Here is an 11817-nt window from a genome sequence, read left to right on the forward strand (position 1 = left end):
ATTTCATATCAAAGTGATTGTTCCATTATCCGTACAGTTTTGTCTTCTTGTTATCTGAATAAAGAAGGCTATACTGTATTTCAAATTACCTGGTTGAAATTTTACTGCCGCGGCAGACTGATGAATATGATAAAGTATTTACTTTGATTAATGAAATCAACCAGAACATAAAACTTTTACATATTATGTGTCATATATTATATTTATATGTTTTTTATGATTTTCATATATTCTGTAATTTTATTATATATGTTTATTTGCTGTTATGTATGTATCTGTTATTTTATATCTATACATTTGTATTATTTTGTATATATGTATATATTTTTTTATATTATCATGTTTATGCATATTATATTGCATTACGTTCTACGTTATTTAATTTTCTAATTTGCTTTCTGCTTGATTTTTACGATACCAAGCCGTTTGTTAGAAAAATTGTTGTTTTATAGAGATTTGATACGTTAAATATTGTACACACGTACATATAGTATACAAGAAAAGGAAATTATTACAATTAAATAATTACTATCGACAATTTTGTAAAAATATTAAACATAAAATCTTTTTAACTCTTGAATGTCTATGAAATGATATTCATGTTCGTATTCAAGGAGATATTTTTACGCAGATTCTAAATAATTAACAAGTATAATTATAAGGAATGTGATAAATATAACAAGGGAAATGTATTTTATCACGATGTACAGTATTTTATTTGAAATTATAATCTTAGATATAATCTTCCTATTGCCATTTCAAGGTTTCTTTTATATCTAATCAATATTACATACGTTTACTTCAGTTCATTTGTGCTTGTTTCAATTTATTTTACTACAAACAAGGGATCTTTACCATTTAAATTCTAAAATAATTAAAATATCTCGCATGGTTAATATAGTTGTTACACGCTCAAGACCACCCGCTCAGAAACAGTAATAGGATAGGCTACACATCCTGCATATCACAGACATCGAAACAATAACCAAATAGTAACGGAATAAGCGTCTCTGAGATACTCCAGACGACAACCCCTCCAGAGGGACTAAAACCACAGTATTAAAACCCTCCAAAGTAAGCGTTCGGATCAGTCTGTTAAAATATTTTGACTTAGTCTCTTCTAATACTTTGAATCATTCTGTAACACTTTGAATCGTCACTCGGTTGGATTTGCATAATAAATTCTATTTTCATATACAAAGTTCAATTTCTTCACATTATTCGTGAAACGTCCAAACTCCGACGCAAGATCACCGGTGATATATCGGTTTCGTGATTTATTGTGTCTCCGACATGACATAGTCACCGCAAAAGGTATTTTCACCTTTCATAAACCGGCAAAATCAAAGCATGTCCTAACAATAACTTATGAAAAACCGTTCCTAACCTCAACTTTTGCCAGAATATAGCCAGATTTTCATCCAACTATCACATGAAAGCGAATGTTCCGATTATCTCTACTGATTGGTTGTAAATTATTGAAAAACCACAATAATGAATCAATTTTACTGCGTGAAATGTAAAATACAAAATAAATATTCGAAAGTTCAATAACCTCATTTAAAATGTAGCGGCACAGGAGTCAAAGGACGAAGCGAATCGAGAGCGACTCATGTTCTTGTTTTGCCTCGGGACATTGACACAGCTTTGACGCATGCAACGTAATGATAAATAAACTCCGGGCAAAACAATGTCGCCGCTACATACAACCGTCGAATAAAGAGGAATTCGAATTTTCCGACTCTCCCCCGACCAGCATAAATAAGCGGACGCGATCACAAGGAAATGAGTTACAGTCATTATTGGTCCTCATCCATTCCACCTCAAAACTATTGTAATAATTAATGATCCGATGGTATTTTTGATGCAAACGATTGGTAGTGATGATTGACAGTTAATAAAAAACATGATTGAATGATAAAGAATTGTCTGTTACCTGATACTATTTTTACTGTGTATTCTTTACCAAAGATCGAACAAAAATGCGAACTCACGACAGTAAATCTCGTCACCTCTGTAACGGTACTGTAATGATATACGATATGATACTCTTCTAGACACTCGTACTTCTAATAACATTACCCTACTACCCTACTACCGAAACTGTATATCGTCATACATAAATGAATCGATTAACATTTTTATCTCCAGAGCCAAGGAAGAAATAATTTTAATAAACCTTGATCGTAAAACTTTGATCGCAGCTGACTTTGTATCAATGACTGCCCATATATTTATATTTTAATGATATTTTTGTTGCATATAACAGTTTATTGGGCAAAAATATGTGAATTACAAATTCCATTTCATATTATGCACGACCTATTCTGCTGAGGTTAAAAAACACCAACACACAATTAGTGTAAAACGTACTCATACAGAACTTAACTTTAACAAAAATTAAAATTATGGTATTACATCGTTTAGTAAGGAATTCTAAAGAAATGAAAGATATGTACATATTCTTACAAGTCTGCAAACTAAGTAAGAAAAAAAAAAGGATTCGATACCTATTTCTACTGTGAAGATATTAATAAATATCTAGCTAATGCTATATATATATTGATTTGAACTGGACAAGTAATTGTGGTAATTAGATACTGGAGAAACTAATGACAATGATCCTAGGTTCAATAACGCGGTCGACGGGATGATAGACGAACGTTCTCACACAATCGAAGTCTGACTCTTATTGGTAAAACGTGAAATAATCACTGATCGTAAAGACGTTACTCTGTAGTTGATTAGTTCGCGAGAGAGAATGAATTTCCCGTTCCGATGATGCCACAGAGGAAAACTATGTGGGGTGTGTCTGAGGACACGAGATCATCGGATTCGTCGATGATAGCCTTCGTTCCGAAAGTAAGAGAAATTGGCGTTGCTGCTAATTGGCCAATCTCCCTATCGGTGGTTAGAAACAGATGCTAGCCGCCCTCGAAGGAAAGTTGCTAGTGGGAGACGTCGTTCGTTGAAAAATAGGTCTCCTCTATTTTCTCGTAGTTGGGACAAAGACTGTTTGTCTGTTTGAAGGACTTTAGTTAGCTAAGTCTTAAGATTTATAGGGGGCCCTCGGGTTAGCTGAACATGTACTGCGGAGAAGCATCGACATCTGGCAATCATCTTTCTCGCAGAATAGAGTCTGCACTTGACGAGCTACGGGACAGAGACCGTTGGAATGTTTATTGTCGAGTGTTGCAGTTATTTCCTTTTTAAGGAGAGCTATAGAATTACTCCATGCCTTTGTTAGACAAAGCGTTCATCGCTTGACCGCGGCTATGTTGGGCGACAGATTGTCGCCTCGAGCCAAAGCTCACTGTCACTAATTTCAAACAATTACATTCGGATTGAATAACTACGATTGTTTAATTACAGCTATAGTAGACTCTAGATTACAATGTTAGGGGATTATCCCGAAGTTTCAAAGGGGAGGCTTCGATGCCCTTTCATCTCCGACATATTCAAGAATATGGGTTTTTCAGGCCTAGCACGTTTTATTTTTGTCTGATATTCCAGTCGCGCTACAAGTGCCATAATTAATCTTTAGACTTTCATTCTTGTTAGTTTGTATCATTACGTACAATGTTTATGTTTTAATATATGGTTATTTAGAATATCGAGAAAATTAGGAAATTATAAATAAAAAATATATTGCACAATGCTGCAATGCGCGATATATGATGTTGCGAATTGCTTGTAATAATTAATAAATAATACTCGCATTGGAAATCTGTGTGCGTCAGTGTAAGCTTATTTTCTTGGAAAGGTCAAGGAGGAAATGTAATGTGTAAACTATTCAAATAGGCTCTCGTCATGAATGTTTTTACATTTTTTGTGCACTGAAATGTTAAATCACGTTAGTTTCTTATTTTACAATTCTGAGGAAGAATAAAGTGTTCTGATTGTGAATGGAAAAGAAAAATTATAAATAGTGTTTTGTATTGCATTTTGTGGAAAATTGAACCAATACGTCAGAAAAAAACTTTGCTCGTTGCTGAAGATAATAAACGACAAAAAGCATGGTTTCACTAGAAGAGATATTTCTTTTGCTACGAAGATAATTATATTGTGTGTTTTGCAAGTGTATAAATCATTCATGTATAATGTATGATACAAATCATACCATGGGTTGAAATAGATCAATTACTGAAATATAATTAAAACCTATTAAATAATTATCATTACCATAAACCTATTAAACCAATAACCTATTAAATAATTAAAACATGCCCAGTGTATTTCATGCTTCATTAAGAAAATTAAAATATAGCAACATACATCAAATTTAATATTAGTAAAAATACTAAAAATCGAAACAAATAATGTGAACATCTTCTCATACAGCTGCTTTTATACTTCGGACACAGTGATGAGGTGGGATGTGTCGTGATAGGGTCGGAAGGAAAACTCAGATTTATTGAACGATAAATGTTTATTCACTGTAATGTCAATGAGTACACTTGGCGCAGGACACGCGATTATAATCGGTTCGCGAATGCGCGGTTATAAGTTAGAGCTTGGATAGCTACGATTCGAGATGCGCTGCGAGTGCGGACAATGATTGCACGAGATGTCGAGAGCTTAGATAATTATTCGACTTGAACCGTGTAAGTATAACGATCGTGGTATGTTGACTCGCGGTAATAGACTGACTTTTTTGTCGCGATGCTGCTGCGGAGGAAGACTGTGTTGGGATGTGTCTAAGGATGCGAAGGCATCGGATTCGTTGAGAAAAGCTTTGGTTCGGAAAGTGAGGGAAATGTACGTTAATGTTTATTGGCTAATTCGTGTTAGTCGTTGGAAAAGGATGCTAGCTGCCCTTGAGAGGGTGTTGCTAGCGGGAAGCATCGTACGTGAGAGATAGCAGATTTTTCGTGTGTCCCCGTGGTAGGTGGTCGACTTCGAGACTGATTGTTTGTCTCTTTGGAGGACCTTTGCTAAAATCCTAAGATTTATAGCGGTCCTTAGGCTAGCTGGAAATATTCGGTACGAATGTATCGACATCTGGCAATCATCTTGTCCGCAGGTATAGGGTCTTTGTGTCGTGCGTCACGCGACGTAAACTGTTGGGAAGTTTACTGTCAAGTGCCGCCACAATGACATAATCAGGCTTGGACAGATATGGAAAAACAGTGAATATAGGGAGCAAGGAAAGATCTCGTTCCGCGATATAACATAGATATGAAATTATGTAAGGAAAAAGTACGAGTGTGCCCAAAATTATTTGTAAACTATATAAATGTGGGAAAGTATAGTGATAGTAGGTTTGGTAACGCTATGATTTGTTTCGATATCGTTCACTTCAACACGAAATCAAGTATGATGCTCCGTCAGTCTATATGCACGTAGTCACCATTCGTCACTCGTCACTCACTACTCTCGTTACAAGGGTTCCAACGCTCTTTTTCACGCTGACCGCACTCCTTGACAACGCTGACAACATTCCTTGATAACTGACTAATGGCTACCTCTTATACCATAGCTCCGGTATACCCGGCACGCACATATTCCACAGACGTGGATGACCCATGGTTAAGTAGACCTTCTTAAACCCAGAGTTTTCTCCGATACTACACGAATTTGAATAATTCCGCTAAAATGAAGGTAGAATTAGCTCCACAATTATGCTATGGCTTTTATTCATACCGATGGATTTAAATATTATCAGAAGTTATATTTATTTTATAATATTCATTTACATAGCTATTTAGCACGTCTGAGGCACCTAGATTTGTAACATGAAAACAACTATATTGTATAGGATTACCAAATGAATTATATGTTCGTTGCCCTGAATAGAAAAAATTAATCTGAAGGAGTTTTTAGCCATCTGTCTGTAGTAATCCAGCAGTCTGTAAACATCTTTAGAAAAGAAACTATTTAGAAAAAGTTTCCAAACTGTTTTTAATCCTAACTGGTTGAGAAAATAGTCCTTGGCAGAATGCACGTAGTGTTTTGCTGTCATGCTACCATTGTCTGTCTACCATAAGTTGTAAGTGGCCTAATCACAATCATACAAACAAGTCTTGACTTTTGCTAGGTAAATACGTCCGCAAACTGAGTTGTGAAAAATCAACATAGAAGACAACAATGTTCTTGTTCTGGTGAAACTACAGAACCGTTACATCCTCACCGATTTTGATGATTTTTGAACACGTTGTCAAGTACGTGATTTTTAACAACCTGTGGTGGATGGTGTAGAGGATTAATAAAACAGGAACGAGAGATTGCTGTTGCAGCCCGTCAAATATATTTGAAATAAATTAAATAAATTAATGAAATTAATTAAATAAGCTCGAGCAGCGAAAAATGCGTTTTTGTAAGCGCGCTTACATGACCGTTCCAGAAATTGGGTGATGTGTTGGATATGAGGTGTGCGGAAAAGACCCATAGGTACAGGACTTGAGCCATATTCAAATTAACGGAGAAAAAGAAAATTTATCCTACTCGAATCTCGAACACGAGATTTACATTACTGTATATAGGACATGACTGTATGTAGATTCGTCTAGTAAAATAAAGCAACATTAAATCTGGTACTGCAGCTTGCTATGTTTTTCTAGAAAATCTATTTAAAAACTATTTGCTCGTTTTATTTGATACTATTTGAAATTGGAATAAATAGTTTGGATGGTTCAAAAGCAATAAAAAATCTCAGAATCTTTCTGCGACTGTAAAACTATGTCTTACATAAAGATAACTCTATGGAATTATGGTACAAGAACAAAGAAATGTAGAAAAACAATTTTCTTTTTATTCATTATGCATTATACCGTATATACCGTTATACCGTATTTTACTTTATACTTTTAATTGAATTGCAAGATAAATATACATCCTACACTTACAGAAACTGTTTTTAATTTCTCTAACCGTCCTTAAATTTCGTTGTTAAGTCCTTAGAGAGAGATATCTCCAAGGAGGATTATAACCTAAAGATAAATAACAATAAAGTAAAAATACTGCCGACGAACCCAGAAGATTACAGAAAACTCACCAAGATACTTAGGACCCTGAACGCCAACTTCCACACCTACCAACTCAAACAGGAAAGGCCTTTCCGGGTAGTCCTACGAAACATCCACCACTCAGCAGACATAGACGAACTCAAATACGAACTCTCAAAACTCGGCCACGAAGTCATCAACGTAAGTAATATAAGGCATAGAGTCTCGAAATACCCGTTATCCTTATTCTTCCTAGACATAAAACAAAAGCGAACAATAAGGAAATCTACAACATCAGTCGTCTAATGAACGCGATAGTAAAATTCGAACCACCGCTTGTGAAAAAAGAAATAGTGCAATGCAAAAGGTGCCAAAGGTACGGTCATACGCAGAAATACTGCAACCATACTTTCCACTGCGTTAAATGTGCAGGCACTCACTCCACTGACCAGTGCGCCAAATCACCGGAAACCCCAGCGAAATGCATCCACAGTCAAGGGGACCATCCTGCCAACTACAAAGGCTGCTCAGCCTATAAAACACTATACACAAACAGGTACCCTAAACTCAGAGCAAAAGAGGTATCAAACCAAACATCCAGCCCGCCGAAATTCACGACTACCCCAATCCCCTCAACCAAAAAAACACCCAGTCCTACCAAATTCACCACCTCAACCTCCTATGCCCAAGCAGTACAAGGCATCCAAAATAACCCGAAGAGCCAAAGGAATCTTCCCCAAAACAGTGTCCCCAACCCACCTAACACAGACAACTTGTCTAGGCTTGAAAAGCTAATAGAGAAACAATCAGAGCAAATAAACATCTTGCTATCGCTACTAACACTTACCGTGGATAAATTAACACGCCCCGACGCAAAATAAAACCAAGGCGCATAGCACTTTGAAACGCCAACGGTCTAGCGCAACACAAACTTGAACTAGAACTCTTCCTAAAACACCAGCTAATTGACGTAATGCTCGTATCGGAAACCCACTTCACCGACAAAAACTATCTGAAAATAAATGGTTACAAATTCTACCATACCCAACACCCCAGCGGAAACGCCCACGGTGGCACCGGAATCATAATCAAAACAAGTATTAAACACTACGAACTTCTATTATTCCAGAAAGACTACCTCCAAGCAACAAACGTAGCAATAGAAGACTGTCATGGTACAATCACCAGTATACTGCCCTCCCAGACACTCCATCGCCAAAGAAGACTTTGATATCTTCCTGGACACCCTGGGCAGTAGATTCATAGCTGGAGGAGACTATAACACCAAGCACGCCCAATGGGGCAGCAGACTGGCTACAGCAAGAGGCAAAAACCTCTTAAACAGCATAATAACCAACAACCTCAACTACCTCACCACATACGAACCCACATACTGGCCCACTGACACTAACAAAATACCCGACCTTCTCGACTTCTTCGTAACTAGAAATATCTCATCAAGACACGTCCAAATCAACTCCTCGGCTAATCTCTCCTCTGATCATTCCCCCGTCATAGCAACAATCAGTTCAACAATTATCGAGAATACACCTAATGGCTCCATTCACAACCAACACACCGACTGGCAGCTCTTTAGAGAAGTCTTTACACACTCAACTTCAGCCTTAACTTCACTAAAAACTATGGAAGAAATCGAAGCAGCCACGGAATACTTAAACACGAGCATAATAAACGCAATCCGCCTCTTCACACCGACAAAGTCATCTATCAGCAAACAGGAATGTCCCCAATACATACTAAAAAAAATAGCAGAAAAACGTAGACTAAGAAGAGTATGGCAGACCCATAGAACACCGGATGACAAACGCAAACTAAACAACGCAACTAGAAAGCTATCCAAAACCTTAAAAAATTATGTAATATCGTGATATAATGTATTTGCAAAGAGTGGACAATAGAGATGTTAATCAGACAGAAAAAGTCGATTGTTGTTCAACCTGAACTATTCACAGCCAAGCGTACAGAAAACAGCGCAATCCACACTCTCTCGGCAACGCCACTCGCAACCTCCGTCTCCGCTCAACTCGCACTCTGCTTCTCGACTCACACTCTGGCCGTTGTCGCATTCTATTGCCTTTTTCCTAGGCCCACCGCACACGTGTTCTGCAGACGCTCGTAGCCAGGGTCACGTAGGTCTTTTCCACGAAACTATGCACTTGAAAAGACCGATGACACATTGATGGGCCCGACGGCGCCTCGGCTCTCGCGACATTGTTCATAGTTCGGCCGATATTTCTTAGGCCTTTCGTCCACGATACTACAATTATAAAAACGACTGTTTCCAAAAATACCTCGCCAGCTTATCCCCCACAGCCGACTCCAACTACTCACTCTGGAAGGCCTCCAGGAAACTCACACGCCCCCCACAAATAATCCCACCTATCTGCCGTCCGCAAGGTGAATGGGCGCGAAGCCCTATAGAAAAAGCCGACCTGTTTGCTAAATACTTGTCAAAAGTATTCAAATCCCATTCCCCCAAAGCTGCCGCGGACGTTGCTGGATACCTGCACACCCCCTTCCAAATGTCCCCTCCTATCCAACCCTTCTCCTCTGCAGAGACTATAGAAACAATCAGTCGCCAAAACCCCAAGAAAGCAGCAGGACACAACCTAATAGGCAATAAAGCAATCAAGGAACTTCCCATAAAAGGGACAGCACTCATCACATCGATTTTTAATGCTATCCTTCGCCTGGAACACTATCCTAAGGCCTGGAAAATCTCATTGATTACCCTCATCCCTAAACCCGGTAAACCGATATACGAAACCAGCTCCTATCGCCCAATCAGTCTTTTACCTACCCTGTCCAACCTATTCGAGAAGATACTCACGAACCAATTCCTTCCAATCCTAGAGAACTTGAAAACACTCCCAGATCACCAATTCGGCTTCCGAAAACATCATTCTACAGTAGAGCAAATCCACCGCTTAACTCATACGATCAGCCAAACACTCGAAAAGAAAAAATATTGTTCAGCGGTTTTCCTAGACATCCAATAGGCATTCGACAAAGTATGGCATGAAGGGCTACTATACAAGCTTAAAAAGATCCTACCTCACCCCTACTACTCCATCCTAAAATCCTACCTAACCAATAGACAATTCATGGTTAAATGTCTAGACGCCACTTCCGCAACATTCCCAATAGAATCCGGCATACCCCAAGGTAGTGTCCTCGTATCCCTACTGTACTCCATCTACACTGCCGACCTACCTATATCAAGCGATATAACAATAGCAACATTTGCAGACGACACAGCGCTATTAGCTATCCACGCAGACCCGGTAATAGCCTCATCCACTCTCCAGCGAATTCTCGACTTCATGGAAAAGTGGTTTCATAAATGGGGCTTCAAAATTAACGAAAAAAAATCCTCACATGTAACCTTCACGCTCCGAAAACAAACCTGGCCCCAGGTCACCGTCAACAATGCAACAGTTCCTAGCAGGGCTCAGTCCGATACCTGGGAATGATCCTGGACAGGAGACTGACACGGAAAAAGCACATCTCAGATAAAACGAAGCAACTAAAGGACAAACTAAAAAAACTCTATTGGCTCACGGGCCGACGCTCCAAACTAAACATACAGAATAAAACTACCCTCTACAAGACCGTAATAAAACCTGTCTGGACCTACGGAATCCGACCACGGGAAACAGCAAGTAACTCCAACATCGAAATACTACAACGCTTCCAATCGAAAACGCTAAGATCCTTAATAGACGCACCTTGGTATGTTACCAACGAAACCATCCATCGCGACCTCAAGATACCCACAGTCAAAGAGGAAATAGCAAAATACAGCGACAGATATAGCAAAAGAGTCAACAAACACCGAAACCCCCTAATCACTGGACTACTTGAAACGACGGACCAGATTCGCAGGCTGAAGAGGCACTACCCGCTAGACCTAAACGCTAGATTCATTTAGTTATCCAAATTAAGCATATGCACTTACTTATAATACTTATAAATTATACCTATCTATAATAAGCATTAACTTATTGTAAATAAACAGCTATGTCACTGCGCCACGCCAGAAAAATTACTGAAAATTCTCAACGCGAGAATTGATTGTAATTTCAACAAATAAATAAAAAAAAAAATTTCGTTGTTCTGTGAATTTCTATACGTCATCAAGAACGGTTATTTCGAAGTAGGACATTTTATAAATAGCTTAATGTAAGCTCTACTCTTGTTATCAACTGGTTTCAATAAATTATTCCACAGATTATTTGCATCTTGGGAAACACAAAACATTTCCGATTAATAACATAATGCTCATTAATTAATTGTATAGTTTCATTTGTTATACTCTCGTAGTGCTTGTAGTTTTTGACTCCAGTAAAAGCAATCAGCATTCAAATATAAGAGATGGGCGAATCCATCCTCGGCCAGAGGTGCATTTTTCAGAATCGGTAAAATTTCTACAGTGAAGTCATTCCTGTGAAATTCTGGATAATCAGCAACTTCTTCGTCTATCTCTTACCATTTAAAAAGACGAAGGAAAATGGCATATTCTTCACATACATCTTAGAATCGATATCAAACGGTACCTGAAATTTGTTGGGAAATGATATCGCATAAATGTGAAGTTATAAAAGTAGGCTGATTGTGGGGCGAAATGTTGCACCGAGAGGAGATGCCGCGTCGCACAGCGCTGAGACAGAGGTAGAATTTCTTTTGCTAGTTACCAAAGGTTTGCAGTTTTTCGGTATAAGTATATCATATTTTGCCTTCGAAATTATATTTCCTGATCGTCTGCATTATCATTGTAGTGGACTCTAAACGTGTTGGTTTATACAATAACGAAACGAGTTGATACTTGTGTTGTCAAATGTATTTTAAAATA

General features: G+C 38.1%; 1 pseudogene; it reads right to left on the reverse strand.

Moving 5' to 3' along the window:
* Nucleotides 1–11072: 11072 nt before the first annotated feature.
* On the reverse strand, nt 11073–11533 carry LOC117240745 (annotated as a pseudogene).
* Between the last annotated feature and the right edge of the window lie 284 nt (nt 11534–11817).

This window comes from Bombus vosnesenskii, unplaced genomic scaffold (genome assembly GCF_011952255.1).
Source record: "Bombus vosnesenskii isolate JDL3184/JDL3185 unplaced genomic scaffold, Bvos_JDL3184-5_v1.1 scf7180000014854, whole genome shotgun sequence".
In the NCBI taxonomy this organism is placed as follows: domain Eukaryota; kingdom Metazoa; phylum Arthropoda; class Insecta; order Hymenoptera; family Apidae; genus Bombus; species Bombus vosnesenskii.